This window comes from Haliaeetus albicilla, chromosome 5, assembly GCF_947461875.1.
Source record: "Haliaeetus albicilla chromosome 5, bHalAlb1.1, whole genome shotgun sequence".
Taxonomy (NCBI): Eukaryota; Metazoa; Chordata; class Aves; order Accipitriformes; family Accipitridae; genus Haliaeetus; species Haliaeetus albicilla.
Window position 1 is genome coordinate 32,793,522 of NC_091487.1, and position 20,741 is coordinate 32,814,262.

Sequence of the window (20,741 nt, forward strand, 5' to 3'; positions counted from 1 at the left end):
TAGTATATAACTGTTACTTGCAATTATTTCATGATGCCTTTTGTTCAAAGGGTAAGTACTGTGCTGCTTCAACTGGTTCTTAGCAGACAATTTTACACACAGCACATTCTGCTTGTAGCTGTACTCATATCTTTCTCTCTTAAAATTGTACTTAAATATTGTAGGCTAATTCATTTAGAAATTATTATTGTTTTAAAAGTACAATATTTTTTCTATGCAGATTAATACAATAACTTCTACATCATATAAGCAGAAAGATACGCAGAAAGGTTTACATGACATATAAACATACATGCCGCTATTTGTAAATGAAACTTTCTCTTTTGTGGTTAAATTAAAAAGCAGTATAATTTCAGGTTTATAATACAAATGTTGTTTAAAATGAAAGCATTCGGTATTTTGCTTACAATATTTTTCTAGGGATAATTTAAAATGTGTAGCTTTAAAGAATAATGTTTTACAGAATTATAGCGGGTGAGCAGCTGTTTCCACATTGTTAGGGCACAGAAGTTAGAGTTCCGATTGCTACGTTAATCAGAAAGAATTGAGACTATGAAATCCATTTCATTTAATCTCATTATTGAATAAACAGCTCTGTAGTGATGCCTATTTGTACTTGTTTCTCTAATAAAAATGCAACTGTAGCTCTCAACACAAATTAGTTTTAATTATTTAAATGATATGAATTTGTCAAACATAAATAATCTAACACCTGTTTTGCCTTTTCATTTTATGAAAAAAATGTTTCGTGAAAACTAATAGAGGATGGTAGTGGGGAATAACAAAGGTAGGTCTATGTATTTATTACAATTCTATTAATTCAAAAAAATGCACATGTGAGTTGATTACTATCTAGCAGGATGAAGAAGCAGTCCATTTCATTGCTATGCGAGGACACAACAGAAAACAGCAAAACAGAAGGATGTCTCGCATACACTGGGTCAATGCAACTCACTTGTCCTATGCTCATCTTTGAGAATTGGTGACAGTGATTTACGGTAGATCTATTCATCTTCTGAATACAATGATAACATTACAAAGCAATGAGTGGTGTAGCTTTTGAGATGTTTAATCGAGGCACCAAAAGCTGCCATGACAGTCACCACTATATGTGAAACAAACCTCAGGCAAACGAAAAGACAAATATGAGTTTTCCTGCTTTGTATTTGTTTTAGTAACTTCATTTCAGAAGGTCTGCCTGACCATACATGAAGAGTACCCTAAGTGTCAGAAGGGTATAATGCGGTATATAAACCAATTGGTAGCTAACTCTGAAAATGGAGATGTTTGGTTTCTCCACAGAGTAGTATAATTACGTTTGTTGTTTCTGTTTTATGCTACATTTCATTTTAAAGGATTTGCTATTTAAAATTCTGGATATCTTAACACACTGCCCTGAATTCATTTATCATTTGGTTGAGGTGGGAAATTAAACCTGTAATCCAGTTGTGGTTGTTGTTGGTGGCCTCATATGGCACTTCAAGCAGTGATAATTTGTATGACTTTCTGTGTATTAAACCATACTTTAATATTGATTCTGTTTGTGGTGTATTAACTGTTATCCTTTCTTGGTAAAGGAAATGTGCTAAGCAGATAGTTACGGTTCTAAATCAACAAGACAATTTTAGAGTCACACAAAGCTGTTGAAACCTACCACTCAGTAGTTTGTCTACCAGATTAATCATCTTTATTGTCCCTTCTGGAGGTGTGTCTCTTCCTTCGTGCAAAATATTTCCAGCAGGCAGGCTTATCCTGAGGACTTGTGACACTCCAAGGATATGATTATGTGACCATCACAGTTAATATTGTGCCCTACATGTCAATAACATAGCCCAGGGTTTCAGAGCTGTCTTTTTTTTTTTTTTTTTTTAAATGCAAATTACAGAAAATGTTTTCTAAAGCATTTTATTATATTTCAGAGTGCATTTTCTTGCAAAATGCTCCTATGATTATTTTGTATTAGATGTACTTCCTTCTTAGTGCAGTGAATTTAAAAGACTTATACTCCATTTTTTGCATATCGGCCTCTTTTTTAGACCCTTCATTTGCAACATTTAACTATTGTTAAATAATTAGTAAATATACTACAGGAAAGTACTGGGGGACTACTGAATTTGTTTTGATGTCATTGGAATTCAACTAAAAGTCAGTAGTTAGAATAAAATCATGTTTCTACTGTTCCAGAGAACTACAGTATGCGAATACTCAAGAAAAATCTGGATTTGATTTAGTTCTTGTTATTTTTATAATAATTTTAGTTAAATTTATAACTTGAAACTATATAAACTGCAATGTCATTTAAAAAAAAAAAAAAGCATATGCAGGAAAGCAGGATGTTTTCAAAACTCCCACTATAAATCAGAGGATACTTTCCTGTTATAGTACTTTTGATGTTGAAAAAGGGCTAGTAACTGTCTTTAAGTCTTCAGAATTGTTTCACTGTTGATCTGATTACAGCTTTGAGAAGAAAAAAATCTTTTTAGAGAAAAATTTCTTTTGCATTTATGTGTTAGACTGGAACTTCGGTCTTCATTTTTAATGAGCTGGTCTAAAAACATAGAACTATTTTACAACCTTGTTAGCTAGCTTGTAATCTAGATACATAAATTAATATAAGTAAAATGATAGTGTTGTCTTTGCTGATGTTGCATTCAATGCTGCAATGTATCTCAAGAAGCCTTCCTGTTAGTAAAGATACTATGATGACAATTAAGCAAGTGTATTAGTATAATCAGGTTTAATATTAGTATCTTGGAAACAATATAAAGTTGCATCTCAGTTTTTAAAAAGTATTTCCCTAAATAAGTGGAGTTCATTGTTACTTAATCTGAGCTGTTAGTAAGAGAGGGGGAAATAAGCACTAATATTCGTAAACTAATGTATCGATACAAAGTAAGCATCACTCTAAAATCAATTGCTTGCTTTCTCTTCTAAAAGCTTACTTGGAAATGTATCACATTGCAGACTTTCTTGAAGCCCAGTGAAATTTTTAATAGTCTTAGCTGGCATCAGCTATTCCTGGCACAATGTATTATTCCTCTTTCAGCACCTAGAAGATGTAACACACATCATTGAAACATTTTAATTTCTACTGTGCATGCTAATTTTAAATTCAGATTGGAGCTTTGAGTATTATTTAGCTTGAAAACAGAAAATGTAAGCAAAAAAAAAAAAAGGACTTATTTGAGAACTTCTATTTACATGACAGTTGATGGAAAGATCAGTGATATTGTTTGCTAGCCTCCGTGTCTGTTTATATGAGTGTTTTAATTGTACACATATCTGTAAGCCAGTATAGCTAGAAGTACTAAATAATTTGCATCCAATTTGTATAAATTGATCCAATTTGCAATTTTCCTTCATTTGAGCTAAAATAGTCAGTGTCCTGATATATTCTCTTCAGATTTAATATAACCACACAGGAACATCTAAACATGAGCAGTTGCAGACTGTAAGATGTGGAGGGTAAGAATGAAGAAGCAGTAACAGTGTAATTTCATAAAAGCCACAAGACTGCAAAAGTATGTCATACAGATAGGTTTACAAAAAGAAACCATTTTACCTTTGATTATAATAATTCTTCAAAGAACAAGTGTATTTTCACTGAATTCTTATTCATGCCCTGTCAGTAAGCTCAAACCTCAGAGAAATTTATTCTGTTTAAAAAAAAAAAAAGTTTTTTTGAGGTGTCTTGTTATAATTCATTTCCCCTCCACAATACAATTATTTTTTATTATTATTTTTTCTTCCCCAGTCAATGGACATCACTAGCTGTACGGTGAAAAGAAGGGGAAATTTTGAAAAGAAGGATGTTCCTAATCAGACTGCGTTACTTACTGGGATCCAATCTGATTGCATGCGACTAATGCATTAATTTTTATCATTATTGTAGGTCATCAAGACAAGCAATGGAGTGTCATCACTGAGAATAATTTTAAGTCAGAAATTGGATTATTTTTGCTCCCAGCATCAGCGGGACTAGTAGGGTTCATGGCTTCCATGGTTCAGTTGTCTGCTCTTTTGCTATAAGTGTTTGACCACATTATGTTCAAGCAGAACTCCTGATGAAAAACATTAATTCCAATTTTAACTGAACATGCATATTTATAGAAATATAAAAAATTAAATCTTTAATTCATGTGTTTAAACAAAGCAAAATTGGGTATACAAAAGGACTCCGCAGTGAATCAGGAGTCCAAATTTGCCTGCATATAGGCAGGTATATCACTTCTATCTGCAGATTTGCATGTCAGTCACTAATATTATTCACAGGCTAACCATAAAGTTCACACAAGCTTGTTGTGGTTTGGTGGAGAATCTCAGTTTTGAAGGAGCTAAACTACTCTGTAGCAGTGACCACAATTACTGAAGAAATCAGTAACAGCTGAAGTGATTGATTTCAACCTAGGTGATTGATGCTATAAATATAAAAGCTAACAGGAATACTTATGGTGGTCTTCTTTTCCCAGACTGAAGACTTTTCCTTAGAGGGAAAAAAGGTATTACAGAAAAATTTCCAGGGGAGCTAAGGGTCTTTAAAATGCCCAGCTTTGACTTAATTGAGCTTCCAGTGAAATCAGTGGATATTTTTGCTCCAGTGAAAGCACTGGCAAGAAAACAATGACTTCTAGCAACAGTGAGGTTTTATTTTGTTAAATTGAACTGGTATGGTTGAAGTTGCAGTCTACTTTCATCAATACTTAAAATGAGGGGTATTATTTAGAATACACGCTTTGGAATTATTCACTGTGTCAACCAATCCTCTTCAAATTCAACATTAATAGATGGGCATTCCTCACTAGTTTTAACCTTAGATAGACACACCAAGGATAAGACGTCAAAAGAGTTTACTTTGTTTATATAGGAGAGCATGCTCCAGAAAATAAACATCTTCCAGAATCAAAACCTACTGAAATAAATTAATAATATGACTACTAGCCTTTTTGTTAAAAGCAATTAAAAAATAGTTGCCATTTCAGTTTAGATGTATATATCCTAAATACTGTCCATATAAAAACCACTGAGCAAAACCTGATGATTTTTCTTCTATAAAACTCCACTTCCAACTCTTCCAAAGATAGTTATTAAATTGTCAACAGCAACAAAGGCCATTTGCAGTCATGTTTTTAATATGTATTCTCCTATTAAGCAGTTTTCCTGTACTACATTTCGTATTTTATTCTTTCAAAATAAAGAAAAATTAATATGAGTGTGCCCTAAAATGCTTCTATAAATATTGTTAAAGCATTGAATGCATACAGCATATGTAGTCCTAATATTGCATTGTTCTGGAATGACATCATCCCTATTTTTCTTGCCTTTAATGTGAGATAAACCGATTGATGTAATTTGTGTTTTCCACTTTCAACATCTATAACAGAAAAGAAAGAAGTTAATATAACAAAGGTGAGTTTGAAAGGTTGCATCATTTTTAAGAATGTTTTGTAGGAAATGAAATTACCTGGTTGGCTAATATTTACTTTATTATTTTAAGAAATACAGCTCTGTGTGTCTTCAAACTGCCCATCCATTTCTGCCCATTCTCAAAATATATTTGCTTAATATCAAAGCGGATATAAAAGGAAACAAAGTAAAGAAAAAAATCAACTAAAGTAAGTCCTGTTTTGCTAGATTTTGATAGACAGGGTTATCTATCTTGTCTGATAGACAGAACAAGCACACTTAGCCCAGCAGAATACCACGCAGGTTTGCGAGCTTAGAGCAGGCAAAAAAACAGGTAGCAGTTGTTTCCAGTGTGTGTGTATGTGTGTGTGTGTGTGTGTATATATATATATACATGTTTATGGTTTTAGCAGAGAGCACTTCCCTGGACTCCACATCATTATATCAAAGCCAAATGTCTCCCCCCTTCCCCCCCCCAAATATTTCAAACTTAATGAATAGTAATTTTGACAGATTTGTTTTATCAGAATTTTTCTGTCCAGTTCACTTGAAATAATTATGCACTTTCTACAGAGGTATTCAGAAAACATTAACTTACCCTAAGTCAGTTCCAATCTCCCATATCCTACCTCAGAGATGCAGCAAAGAGATCATTTTGGCTACACATAATCTGTTCTTTGTATAGAACTATATTATAAGACCAATGGTAAATCATTTTAATTTCAGTGTTTCTGAACATAATTGAATAATACTTAAATTGTAAGATGCACTACTACCTGAAAGGTCTGATTTTAAAAAAATTGCAACATGTCATAATTGCCGATTTTTACAAATGATCTTGACTACTAAGTCACTCGGAGCAGTATATTGCAGTGTCATAGCTTTTGTGCTATCTAGGGTAGGGACAGGCAAAGTCAAGCAAGTTAACTTAAACCCATTGTGATTAAGGATTCATTCTATCTGCAGAAAAAAAAAATACTCATGTAGCTGGCACTGATTTTGGTGGAACTAGAAATTAACTTCTAGGAGATGAGTCCAGCAGTTTATTCCTCCTTGGAGTCTCCTTCATTCATCATTTTCTCCATGTAGATACAGCATCAGACAAGTTTCATCAGCACAAAGCCAGACATGAGGCTGTGGTTATACAGTGTAGGGCATATCTTTTTTGAAAGTATATTTTACAAGACTTGAAACCAATGCCCACTTGGACATATGTGTCTAAGCAAGCATGGATTTTTGCCAGCTTCACAGATTTTATGGTTAAAAAGCAGCAATCCATGTGTCTACATGCAACACATGCCTCTCCCTCTCCTCTCTCAGTCTTCCAAGGAGTACAAAATGTATTCCACCTAGGCTTCGACCTGTAAGGCCATCTCCAGTTACAAGATTTTTATGTCTAAACAGATGTATCTAGTGCCATTATTTTTTTTTTTCAGTATGATAAAATACATAACTGGAAATCCTTTCACACTGAGAGATCATTTTTTCTTTCAGGCATGATTTGTCTTGAACCTTGCTTTCTTTGAACTTCAAAGGAAGGTGCTGCCAGTGGTTTCTGCATAAAGTCTTGCTTGACCTATAGTATACACATTTTAGAAATGTGAATTCTTCAGGTAAAGGACAATTCCATAGACGGCCATAATGTGTGAGCCAAGTACCTAGGCTTGATTTTTTCCATTGTACCACATATGTCCATAATTAGTAGGTCATCTCTTCTCCCTTAACATTTTCTGGAAGAAATCTCAGCTTTGCTAAAAGTCAGTGATAAAATTTCTGTGAAGCCACGATTTGAACTATGAGCACATGACCTTCTCCTGGGTTTTGTTCTTGTTTTTTAGTTATTCCAGACATCTAAACAGAAATTGGAAAATCCTGACATGACACTGTTTCATGCAACCCATATTCTGTAAGGTTATGTATCTGATATGATGGCAAGGGCTAGTATTGCTTATTATCATCTGGCTTTTTCTACTCCTTCCTTTTGTGTGCACTCATGCTATGCAGGACAGGCTTACAGGGAAGTCTACGCAGGCCATCACATCCCCTTTCCTTGCTCTATCTGTACAGTCCGCATGCTTTGTTACAAATAATTGCAGCCACATTGCTGTCCCACCACTCCCATTCCAAATTCCACCTCTTTATTTCCTCTTCCCTGGCCAGATTTAAAATCCATGTAATGATTTTAGGAAGGTAAAAACCCCACAAAAACACAGCGTTAGAATACCAGCAGTTTAGGTCCTACAGATGTTTCCTCTCGACCTGGTGCAAAGGAGAGCATGTGCACAAAAAGCTTTCTCCCACATTCACCAGAGATTAGTCTGAACTCTGGCATTTATTGTTGCAAAACTTGAACTGTATAGGCCACGATGCTCACTGTATCACAGCCTACACAAACCTGTTAGTAATATCAAATATTAGGCCTGAAATTGAAGTAGTTTTGGAAAGGTTGAGAAAGATGAGGAAATTTGAAAGTGCAAGTGCTGTATGAAAGAAGGTGTGTATTCTAGAAGGTGTAAGTCAACTATTATTACGTTGCTAATACAATGTTAGAGAATACCGTCATAGTTACATAGCAGCTTTTCACTATACAGGAGTGTTTGCAGCAATGAAGCTGTTGGTAACTACCCTCTTTGAAAATGGTGTGGCTTAGGAGGAAAAAAAATTTCCGGAGGTAAGATCTGAAGAAAATGAAGACTCTCTGTGTATAAGTCCCTCCTCGAAGAATATGAAACTATTCTCACTGTTCAAGCCAATGATTTGGGGTTTTTTATCATGTAATGTTATTATTTCATAGATTCTAATGAAATTAGCATTAATGGATTGAAAGACTTACCTTGATAAGTTATTCAGTGTAAAAAAGCTATTTCTGTGTTTGCACAGTATTGTAAGTCTCAACAAACACTGTTCTCCTTACATAAGTCAGTCCTACTGAGGTTAAAAAGGCCTCTGTGTGGGCATCAGCATAATTTGGCCCTACATAGGGAAAACATTATAAAGTTGGGGCTGTTATCACTATGAGAACTGGTTTTGCAGAGGTGCCCGTATTGTGTAATGTGCTCTGTACACAGATAAGACATGGTAGTTTGGAACTTGTCTGAGGTGAGTGGAGTTTGCCATTCAATGAGACCTTTTAGAGATCAAAGGACAAAGGCATGTGTAAAAGACATATGAAAGAAAATATCACTTGAGTGCCACACTATTCCTTCTAGGCCATATTCCATAATCAATTTGAGTAAGTTAATAGATGTAGATACAGTTCAACCTGGCAGAGATGATAATCTTAATTAGGAAAAATGGTCACACTACAGGAAAATAGGCTGCAACTGGAGGTGTGCTTGGAAGAAAGATCTGATGTTTTCAGTTGTGGAAATTGTTTCTAGCTCCTGCTTGTAAGGCTCATTTATTAAACCCCCAAATATTCTGACATTTTGGTTTGTACGAGTAGCCTTATAAAGGCAATACTCTGATGCCTTGTACAGGAAATACTGTTATTCCTGCCTGTATGCTTCCCCATGCAGAAGACAAGTATAGAACCCAACACTTATACCCGCCCCTCAGGCTTGGGTGTATAATATGTCTTTATCAAGTGTATCTATAAGTGTATTAAGTGTCTATATCAAGCGTATCTAACTTAAAATGAGGTATATCCCTTGTATTAAGGCACCATCAGATAGTTTTGTATGACCATCTATCACTGTTGTTTGGAGATAATCTCATTAAATTTCTTTCTGTGCATCATTAGTACTAAAGCTACTCATTTTTGCATTTTCACTATGGAGCAGTAGAAATAATTCTTTGATAACATGGTAGTTCTCACTTTTGTCATCAGGACCATTGTATTCTTTCCTACTCACCATATTTTTACAATAGATCTATGCAACTGTAATATTACAAAGTTTTAATGATTATATGCTCAAGATATTCTGAATAAATGTCACTGGTGTGATATAACACCGTCAAAAAGTGTTGTAAAAAAAGCTCCCAGTTTTGAGCACCTCCAGTAAGGCTACAGACTGAAAATTACTTTGATTGGCACTTATGTAATTCTGAGTTCTACTTTGGAGCACATGAATCACCACTACCACTGGTGGTGGTGAAGTATGGTGAAGTGGTGAGGTATGAGCACTTCACCACCTCAGATGGATTCATAGTCATGTTGCTTAAATTCCCCTTGTACTCCTTTCCACCAAAGGAAAAAAAAAAAATCTCCGCCCAAGAAGGTCCCATCCAGAACTGCTAGGGAGGCAGTTAGAACATTTCCATTGCTTACCTAGCCTCCAGAAAGTCATATACCAAGTAGGAGAAGTCATCGTTACAGATGCAGAGAAAACAAGGAGCAAGTGCAAAAGCAGAGTAAAAAAACCTATGGTTTGCTGTACTCCTAGCAGTAAGCTGAGAGGATGGTAATACACATAATGGCATTGATGCTGTCTAAGTAATGGGTAAAACCCAGCTGTTTATATTTCTAGCAGAATTATATGAAATCAATTGGAGAAAAAAAAAAAAAACAAAAAAACAAACAAACAAAAAGGAAGCAAAATCACATTAATTTTGCTTCCAACCAGCATTTCCAAAATGCATTAAGAACTTTTGAACTGTAACACAATCATAAAATTTTAAGTGCTTGATAGAATACTAATTTCTTGGAAGAGAGGTATGAAGCATACTGGAGTGCAGTAATGTGAAAAAATAAGTTGGTTTATCTTAGAAGAATTGAGTCAGTATTCACTTCCATTTTACATTCAGTAATATTGTATGTAATGTGGCATAGTTGCCAAGGTGAAGATCTTCTTCCCTGGACCTTTTAGGCTGTTGAATTTTTATCAGTCATATAGACGGGGTTCTATTCAATAACTGCCTTTGAAGATTTTGCTTTAGTAGGCTAACAGGAAGCTTGCATTTCAGAACATGGAATGGACATTTCTGTTTCTTTTCTTTGTTTGTGCCTGGACCTTAGGAATTACCAAGCGTATATACGTTTGAACCCTACAGTTAAATTGATAGTTGCCTGCTCTGTCTTTCACTACTTTCATTACTTTAGGTTATGTTATATTAAGTTAAAATAAATTATAAACATTCAAATTCATAAAGACTTTGAGGGACATAACTATATGAAGAAGTATGCTAAAAGGCTGAATAACTACATTATCTTTAATGTGGGGTTTGGGGTTTTTTTTTTTTCCTTCTTTCTGAATCCTGAAGGTAGAAAATGACCTGATCTTTGAGGTCTTTTGGACTGGGCACCAAGTCTTTTAATGATAGAACAAATCAAGCGTTTTCTCAGGCTGTATACAAAATAAGGTATATGCAGGATATACAGTTGTTAAATCAAACTTAGCCATAGGGCACCAAAGGTCAAATAAGTCATGGAGCCCACCTATACCTTTCTCCCACAGCTAGTGTGATAACAGAGGCAAATTTTGGAATAGGCTGTCACAAAAGAGCTTAGACAAGCTGAAGAGTGGGACATTGCATGTGGTTTGGGCTAGATGCAATGAGTCTAAGAATCCTAAAAAAAAATAAATAAAATGGATCAACTTAATCAAAAATAACATAACAAACAAACAAAGAAATCCCTAGAGTTTTGTCGAGCCCTAGAAATCCAGTTGTCTTTGGGTGCTGCCCTGTTCATTTTAAATCACATCAGCCCACAGCTGCTGTTAAGCCTTCCCAGTCTGAACACCTTAGAAAGTCCTGCTACAGCCACATTTACAGTCTGAAGAGGAGATAGTTTTCCTGTTCTAAATACTGGCTACCAACCGATGCACTCAACCAGAAAGCAGGAGAGTTGGATTCACTGTTTTTCCTCTCATCCTTGAGGAGGCTGAACATATATCATACTACAAGAACCATCAGACTATCACCTGATGCACTGAAGGTGTGCCACATCAGTAATGGAGGCCATGCTGTCATTCAAGAAATATCATTCCTTGAGGAGATCAGAATCTTAGACTGCTACCCTCCATCTTCCAAACCACTTTGTTTTGGAATTTGTTCGTCTCCTTCTTCCTCTCCGTGGTCATGAATTTTGCATTTTTCATTTGTACTTTGAAAAAAAATTTTCCCACCCAGAGGAAGCCTGCTGGTGATTAAGTTATTCTAGAAAATACAGGCTTAAACTCTTAGTTTTACTGACTTTACGGACAAGTGCATTATATAATCTTTTATATAAATTATGACTATCAACATTACTACCACACCACATTCTCTAATTCAGTCTTTTAATGGATGAGCTTGCTAACCCTGAGGCTCTAGTAGTGTTTTGCTGTAAACCTGGTAGCCTGCCTAGGTTCTCTGCCTCGTTCCCTAATGCAGACTTGCTGATAGCTATTTTTTTCAGTTGAATTTTGCACATCTCTAGATTAAGATCCTGTATGGCTTCCTCTAGGAGGCCTTCCCTTAAGTCTCCTAGTCAATCATTTTTCATTATACCCAATCTAAATTTTCCTTGTTGATTTCATTTAAGTTCTTCGAATATTACAGCTTGTTCTCTCATTGACTACTTGAACATAGGAAAGAAAGTGAACAGATGCTTTCAGACTGCAGTTACTAAATGATTAGAAGTGAATGCAGATTCAACAATGCAAAAAAAACCAAAACCCATGGGTGATTAATGAGAATTTCAAGAAGCCACACAACAAACAGAGCAAACTTCCATTAAGTCATGTATGTAAACTGATTACAACTCAGTCTCAGGCAAATAGCAGGAAGTTTTGTCCCTCAGAGGTACATGCATCCATTTGGGAAAATAAGAATATGAACTTAATCCAAAAAGTATAAAGCCTGTCCTCTCAGAGTATTTTCCATTGTGCACATGGAATTCCCTGAGATTTGCTTATGATTAAAATAGCTAAATAGCTCCATAAGCACATGTAGCCTTATGCCTCTCCCATGTGTAAAGGATCAGCTAGGATAGATACAAGCCACTAGTTTCAGAGTTAACATAAGGAAAACATCTTTGCTGGCTCATATGTACACCCAATATTGCATTGGCTTAATCAAGTGGTGTGTTTTACAAGCCAATTCAGTTAAACTGGTCAGAATTTGTCTAGAAGATGGCATGCCAAATTTTTGCTGATTCTTTCCTGTTTCAGAGCAGGATTTAAGACCATCCACATAAGAGACAACAGATAAATATATTTTATACTAGTTTGACTTTAGCCAATGTAAAAGTCATGTTTCTGCTTTTTCCATCCAAGGTCTACAAGCCATCTCAAGGGACAGGAGATTCCAGACTCACTGTAAGTGAGTGTAAGGCTCAGCAATAATCTGACTTGGGAACAAGAAGTGCCGCTTGTTTTGTGAGCTAGTTTTCATGGTCTTCACGTCTAGTTTGAAAGGTACCTAGGCAATTACAGGTTGAAGCATGCTCTTCAGTTTTGGAAATACTCACTAAAATCATTATGCTTAATATCTTTGACATCACACTAGGCATCCATCTACATCTTCAGACACCTAAGGTACTCTTTACAAAGCCAGCCTTTAGGCTGGTGTTTCATGACTCTGGTTTTGAAGACAAAGGTAAATTAGAGTCCTTCTTCCCCAGACACGTATTCCTCCCTCTTCTCACCCTAAGTTTACAGCCCCTCCCATCTTACAGTACAGCTGTGTAGAGGCATCATTGCCAAAATGACTGGGAATTTAAAAAAAAACAAACAAAAAACCCCCAAAATATCCAAACACAGTAGGTAAGAAGGGCAGTATTTTGACAGGGATTGTTTCAGTACACAGCTTACCCTCAGACAGCTTTATCATCACAAGTGAGGTAATAAGTTACACCCCACATAGCAGGAATTATTCTTGGGCCCAGATTGCTTATTTATTAGTTTTCCTGTCTGTAAAAGAGGTAAAAATGCCTCCACCACATCCAGTAGAAGTTCCGTAACTATTTTGTAATTACCAAGTCTCCTGATAATGTGATTTCTTTCTTTGTTTTGACAAAAGACAGTTATATGAGGTAGACCTTTTCTGTCCATGAGACACAAAATTTTAAATGTTTCTTTATTTGTATGTTTTATTCACTGCTTGTTATTTATTCAGAAGGGGCCTGATTCGAGCCAATAGATGTGAAAGAAATTACTCTGATGAGCTTTGTAATATCACTTTAGAAGTTAAGTAGCGCAATTGTCTTGAGATATGATTAGTCAGTCTTTCTTTCTAGTGAGGTCTTTCAAAGACTTTTACAGGTGATTTTTTTACAGACCTTTTCTAAGTTTATCAGCCTATGACATGATCTCTTCTAAATACAGCATGGTACCTAGCTCTCAGAGGCATTCACTCATTACATGCCTCTGAGGGGTCAGACACTTAATGATATTCTTATCAACAGCAGTAAAAATAAATGCAGAATATACCTCATCAAGTACTGAATCACAGAATTGTTGAGGTTGGAAGGGATCTCTTGAGAACACCTAGTGCAACCCCACTGCTCAAGCAGTGTTGAATAAAGCAGGTTGCCTTTGTTGAACTTTATGAGATTCCTGTCTGCTCAGTTCTCCAGCTTGTTGACGGCCCTCTGAATGGTAGCACACCCATCTAGTGTATTATAGACATTCCTCCTTGTTTTGTACCAAGCCTGATCAGGATGAGCCATTCCCCATCACCCAGGTCATTAATGAAGACGCTAAATAGTATTGGTGCCAGTATTTGACCCCTGGGGTATGCTGCTTGTGACTGGCATCCAACTAGACTTCATACCACTGATCACAACCCTTTGGGTCTGGCTGTTCAATCCATCTCACTGTCCACTTATCTAATCCATACTTCATCAGCTTGTGTATGAGGTTAATGTGGGAGACAGTGTGAAAAGCCTCACTAAAGTCAAGGTGCACAACATCCACTGCTCTCCCCTCATGTATCAAGCTATTCACATCATAGTAGAAGGCTATCAGGTTGGACAGATGTGATTTCTCCTTCATAAAGCCATGCTGACTACCCCAATCACTTTCTTTTCCCTCATGTGTCTGGAAACAGCTTCCAGGATTAATTACTCCATCACCTTGCCAGGGACTGAGGTGAAGCTGAACTGCCTGTACTTCCCCAAATCTTTCTGCTTGAAGACTGGAGTGACATTTGCTCTCCTCCGTCCTTTTAGGAACACTTCCCAGTCCCCATGACCTTTCAAAGATAATTGAAAGTGGCCCTGCAATGGCATCGGCCAGTTTCTTTATCACTTGTGGGTGCATCGCATCAGGCCCCATGGACTTTTGTATCTCCAGTTTGTTTAAGTGTTCCTAACCTGATCCTCCTCCACTGAGGGAAAGTCTCCCTTGCTCCAGACATTCCCTCTGGTCTCAAGGACTTGGGGATTCCTGGAGGCCAGTCTTACCTGTAAGACTGAGATAAAGACATCGAGTAGCTAAGCCTTTTCTATGTCCTTTGTCACAGAGCCCCTTCCCCATTCATCAGTGGACACACATTTTTTCCTAGACTTACTTTTGCTGTTCATGTACTTGCGGAATCCTTTCTTGTTCCTCTTCACATCCCTTGCCAGATTCAAAGTCCAGGTGGGCTTTGGCTTTCCTAACCCCATCCCTGCACAATTGGATAGCATCTCTATATTCTCCCTGGGTCACCTGCCCCATCTTCTAACTCTTGTAAACATCCTTTTTATCTCTGAGTTCAGTCAGGAGCTCCTTGCTCATCCATGCAAGCTTCCTGCCACTTTTGCTTGTTTTCCTTTGCTCGTTTGGAGTAGGTGATCCTTGTATATCAATCAGCTCTCACGAACCACTCTTCTCTCCAGGATCATGTCCTATGGGATTCTTTCAAGAACCTCTCTCGGAGGATCACAGAATGGTTGAGGCGAGAAGGAAACTCTGGAGGTCATCTTGTCCCAAACCCCTGATCAAGCAGGGCCACTTAGAGCCAGTTGCCCAGGACCATGTCCAGGTGGCTTTTGAATATCTCCAAGGATGGAGGCACCACAAACTTACTAGGTAACCTGTACCCATGCTTGGTCACCCTCACAGTAAAAAAGTGTTTCCTGATGTTCAGACAGAAACTCCTGTGTTGTCCCTTGTCCTGTCACTGGGCACCACTGAAAAGAGGCTGGCTCTCTCTTCTTTACACTCTCCCTTCAGGTACTTATAGATATTGATGACATCCCCCTCCAAGCCTCATTTTCTCCAGGCTAAACAGTCCCATCTCTCTCAGCCTGTCTTATGAAAGGTGCTCCAGTCCCTTAATCACCTTTGTAACCATTCGCTGGACTCTCTCTAGTAGCTCCATTTCTCTCTGGTACTGAGGAGCCCAACACCAGACCCAGCACTCCAGGCGTGGCCTCACCAGTGCTGAGTAGAGGGGAAGGATCACCTCTCTTGACTTGCTGGCAACACTCCTCCTAATGCAGCCCAGGATACAGTTGGCCACTTTTGTGGTGAGGGCACATTGCTGGCTCATGCTCAACTTGTTGTCCACCAGGAACCCAAGGTCTTTTTCTAAAAAGCTGCTTTGCAGCCAGTTGGCCCCAAAAGGCACTGTTGCATGAGGTTATTCCTCCCTAGGTGCAGGACTTTACATTTGCCTCTGTTGAACAAAAGGAACAGGGCAAAGTCCTGAAGTCCAGGGTGGTGATCCTGCTTTTTGCCCTGCTCTAGCCCCTTAGGATCCTGAACTCCACCATCCCATGGTTACTGCAGCCCTAGGCTGCCTCTGACTTCCACATCCCTGACCAGTTCTTTCTTGTTTGTAAGTATCAGGTCCAGCAGAGCACCTCTCCTTGTTGGCTCATGGATCAGATCACCTGTGTCAGGAAGCTGTTGTCAATGCGCTCCAGAAACCTTCTAGTTTGTTTTTGCCTTGCTATGTTGTCCTTCCAGAAGTTGTCAGGGTGATGAAAGTGCCCCACGAGAACCAGTGTCTGAGAATATGAGGCTTCTTGCCATTGTCTGAAGAAGGCCTCAACTACCCGTTCCCTATTAGGAATGCCCCATGTTGATCTGCCCACCAATTCGCAGCACATCAGCGCAGCTGGCTCATCATCCATCACAAGGCAGAATTCTATGCATTCCAGCTGGTCTCTCACATATAGGGCAACTCCCTCTTCTTGCATTCCCAAGCTGTACTTCCTGAGGGGCTTGTGTTTCTCCATTACAGCACTCTAGTTGTGTGAGCTATCCCACCACGTCTCCATTATTCCAATGAGGTCATAATTCTGTAGCTTCTAATTCCTCCTGTTTGTTTTCCAGGCTGTGTGCATTAGTGTACAGGCATTTCAGAGGGCCACCCAAGTGTGCTGATTCCCCAGAAGGGCACGAGAGCTTTCCTCACAAGGCTGTTCCGCAAGCACTTCCTTATTTACATACCTATGCTTCCAGTGATCCCACTTCAGCCTGGTTTTGTTGATTGCTATGTCCCTTCTGTTCACACCACCTCAGATCATTTGCCTGCCTACCCTATCCACCACTTGGTATCATGGAGGAAAGAATCAGCAAAAATTTGGCATGCCCACTTCCAGATATGTTTTGACTGGTTTAACTGAATTGTACACGGAATAGTCTGAAACACAGGTATGCCCCAATTGCACAATTACCCATATTCTCAGATACTAAAAGGAATAGACTGTCTCTCCCATCCCCACTAATGTGAGGTACTTGCTTCCCTCTTGACCCACCATCACAGATGCAGGTCTGAGGGCCAAGACTGAGAAAAGACATTTGGAAACCACTCAGGCTAAAGGCTTGATTCCTTGATTTCTGGCATGCTAATTGACAATACTTGCTGGAAAATATTAACTGGCTGCAAACCAGATCGGCCAAATGGTCAACAGGTCAGCTGGTGTTATCTACTGATGGAAATAACTTCACAGGTTCCAGGACGTAATCACGCTCCACCTGTTTCAATTCTTGGTCCTTTTCAGTTTTGTTTGTATTACTTATCTTTTGCCTATCATGAGGAAGCATATTACAATTTAATGACAACAACAAAATATAATTCCAGTAAAATTTGATATAATACAGAGGATTAAACCCACATAAAATGTTAAAACCTTTGCCTCTAGAAAAGCAATCTGAAAGGCAGAAGGACCTGCACACTTCTTGCTTGAACAGACTTCATGTTACATTATTTTGTGGGACAACTGTTCATAGTTTTGTCCCTCTCCCCATGCCTATTGGTGTTCTCTTTTAAAGACACAGATGACTGCTTTGCTACTGCCCAAATAAGCAGCCCAGTCTGAGCCAGTTGGGTTTAGAGTACCCAAATTTTTGGGCTGATTTTGCTTCCTTCTCACTTTTATCCCTTAATTTTTAGTCACATGTACACATCGGTTAGCTTTCTTGTCAGTCATTTTTTCCTCTCCTTTGTTTTAAAACACGCATTGTATATGGATGAACCCCTTTAACACTTCCCCCTTTTAAGAAGGGTATAACCCCTTTCAGCCTTGTCTAGCTGTGATTCCTTGAAACCAGCTTTTGAGCTGGTTTGAGCTGAAATCCATTCTCATGCAATTCTCAATACTGGTCAGTATCACTTCTCTAAGACAGGAGGAGGATAAGAAGCCATTATACAAAACATAAATGACAGGCACATAGTGCGATTTTATTCCAACCTCCTGCAAAAATAGGAAAATCAGCAGAAAATTCAGTTTCTAATAAAGTGTTTTGCTTATTTTTATGAATTTGGCACACTTATAACATTACTTCATTGCTCTTCATTGGCAGAAAGATTCAGGGGCTTGAACTGTTAAGTATTGCTGAAGTTATTACTCTTCGATTGTTCTCAAATAATCCTTTTAGGAAAACCATGGTTTTACTCAGGTCTGGGTTTGTGTTGTGTGCCTGAAGGGGCATTTTGCTACAAAATATACTGTAGTATTTGAATCACCTATACATTTTCAGTCTTGCATTGGATTCTGACACATTTGTCAAGCAAACCTGATTGATGTAGTTTTCGATTAATGAAGTGTAAGCTTTCATTCTTCTTTATTTATTACTTTAGTTAAACTCCTGCCAAGTACCACTGTAGCCTTTTCTTCAGCAATATGTTGAGATGAAAGATTTCATGATGCAATTTTCCTCCCAAGGGATGGTTTCACCTCTTAGTATTGTAGTTCATTATCTCTGCAGTTATATTCTCTATTTTGGTATACATTTTGCAATATCTAAATTTGATGGGCTGTAGGCATTTAATTCTAATCATTTTGCTAGGAATAATAATAGAAAATCTGTAGCAAAAACAGAATTTGAAGTGTAAAAACAGAAAAAAATTGCATTTAAAATAACATAATTAATATCAGACTTGTTTCTTGTTCTTGAGTTATAATCAAAATTTTAAAAGGTTGACTTTGACAGTGTACAACACAAGCTCAAATTTACAAGGAATTTAAAATGTCCTTGATAAGAAATTGCAGTAATAATAAGAAAATAGTATATTCTGTAGATTAAATTATTTTTATCTTAGCAATAATGACTATAGAGATATTTAGCAGTTTTGCTTAGAACCCAGAAAGGAAGTGTATATCATAGTCCACGGTGGACTTTGTAGTTGTAAAATATTACCTGAATGGTTTCTGTTTGGTGTTTTGGGTTGTTTGTTTTTTTTTTTTTCTTCTTTGAAAAGGAAATATAAGCTTCATTTAATCTTAATCATTTTAAAGGCAGCTTTCCACTAGACAAGTGGCCAGCATTTTCTGGAGAAGGAGGCGGAAAGAAGAAAAACTGACTAAATACAACTCAAATATCTTTAGAAGCTTACAACTGTTTCTTTAAAGATCTTTGACTGTGTGCTATACGAATTACCAGCAAAATTCAAGCTACATGATACAAAGGAAGAAGCAGTCCTCTGATACTTTAGTTGTCTTCTACACTACAATATAGCTGTTTTGTCAACTTTGACAGCCTGAAGTTAACTATCTAGTTTCTATTTACAGTACAAATTTAGCTATTTCAGAAAGAAACCTGCAGAAACCAGCATACATATCAGGGGCATGTTTAGGCTAGCCAGAAAGAGAGCCCGAATGGAACAGCATATTTTCAGTTGTTCAGTTTCCTAACTTTAGGCCCGGAATGGGCACGTACCACAATTTCAACTACTTCCAGAAGCTATTCACTTGTCATGATCTTGTTCCACAGAGCTCTCGAGCTACTTTCTTATACTTCTGCTTTCTTATGCAGTAACATAGGGGTTACAACACTTGTTTTAGTGCCTGCTGGGATTTGAAACTTCTTCCACTTTCTAAGCAAATATTACTAAATACCAGGACAGTGAGGATTCTGGCATAGGAACTTCCCTGCTGTATTTAGTGTTTAAAGTTATTACGTAAGGTGCCAAATAACACTAAAATTCAGTTCTTCTCTCCCTAGTGGTTGCTTTACTTACTCTTTTTTTTTTTTCCCTTTTACCCAGCAAGCATTTAATTAGACTATGCAAAGTAGAGCACCTTCAAAAGAAATTTAGAATACCTTTCACTAGTAGCTTTTGCTATAGCTTGATGACTAACAAAGTCACTTAAAAAAAATGCAGAGAGCTACAAGAGAGGAGGCAGAGTATAAAACAGAACCTAGATCTTTTACAGCTTGGCTGAGTGCATTGGCTGTTGAGTTAATTGATAAAAGAAGGAATGAATTTAGTCTCACTTCCTGCTCTTTTTGGGGGGCAGAAATAGTTGTGTTTTCACAATGCAATTTTCAGATGAGTTCTGTATGTGAGATAAGGGAAGATACAACTCAGCTGGTATGAGCTACAGAGTAGAGAGAGAGCAAGCTTCTGGGGAGTACAACTAGATGCAAAAATATGGGCACTTGAGCAACTGTTGGCCAAAATAAAACAATCTAGATGTCTACAGAGCCTAAAAATTAAAATAAACAAAACATAGGCATCTCCAGAAATTACCAAAGGTTTAGTCTCAGAAGGTACTAAATAAGTGTTTTGAGAATTTAAACTTTAGGTTCAGTACTAAATGTCCATAAAGTGTATATTTAAGTGGTTAAATATTTGTATGGATTTGAGCCAATTAATTACTAAAAGACAAAGTACATGTAAAGTAGCATTTAAAGTAGAGACATGCAAGACTCTAGACCACATATATTAATGTTCACTTTTCTGTAAGCAGTAGTCCTAATTCTGAACTACAGTTGCATAGCAGTATGATTTAATTTATCATTTGGTTGTAAAATGGTACTCCGCACTGAGATTGGAAGTCGTTTCTCAGCATTGGTACAAACGTAGTAAGGTAGACTTGCCACTGTGAAAATTGTATAGCCTCAATAGGTGGGAAACATCTATCTCAGTCAGGAGGAATCTTGGGAGCTGAGTGACTCAGGGCAGCACAAAAAGAGAATTGCTATGACGATGCACTACCTGTGGGTAGAAAAAATATGACTATAGACACAATTTGC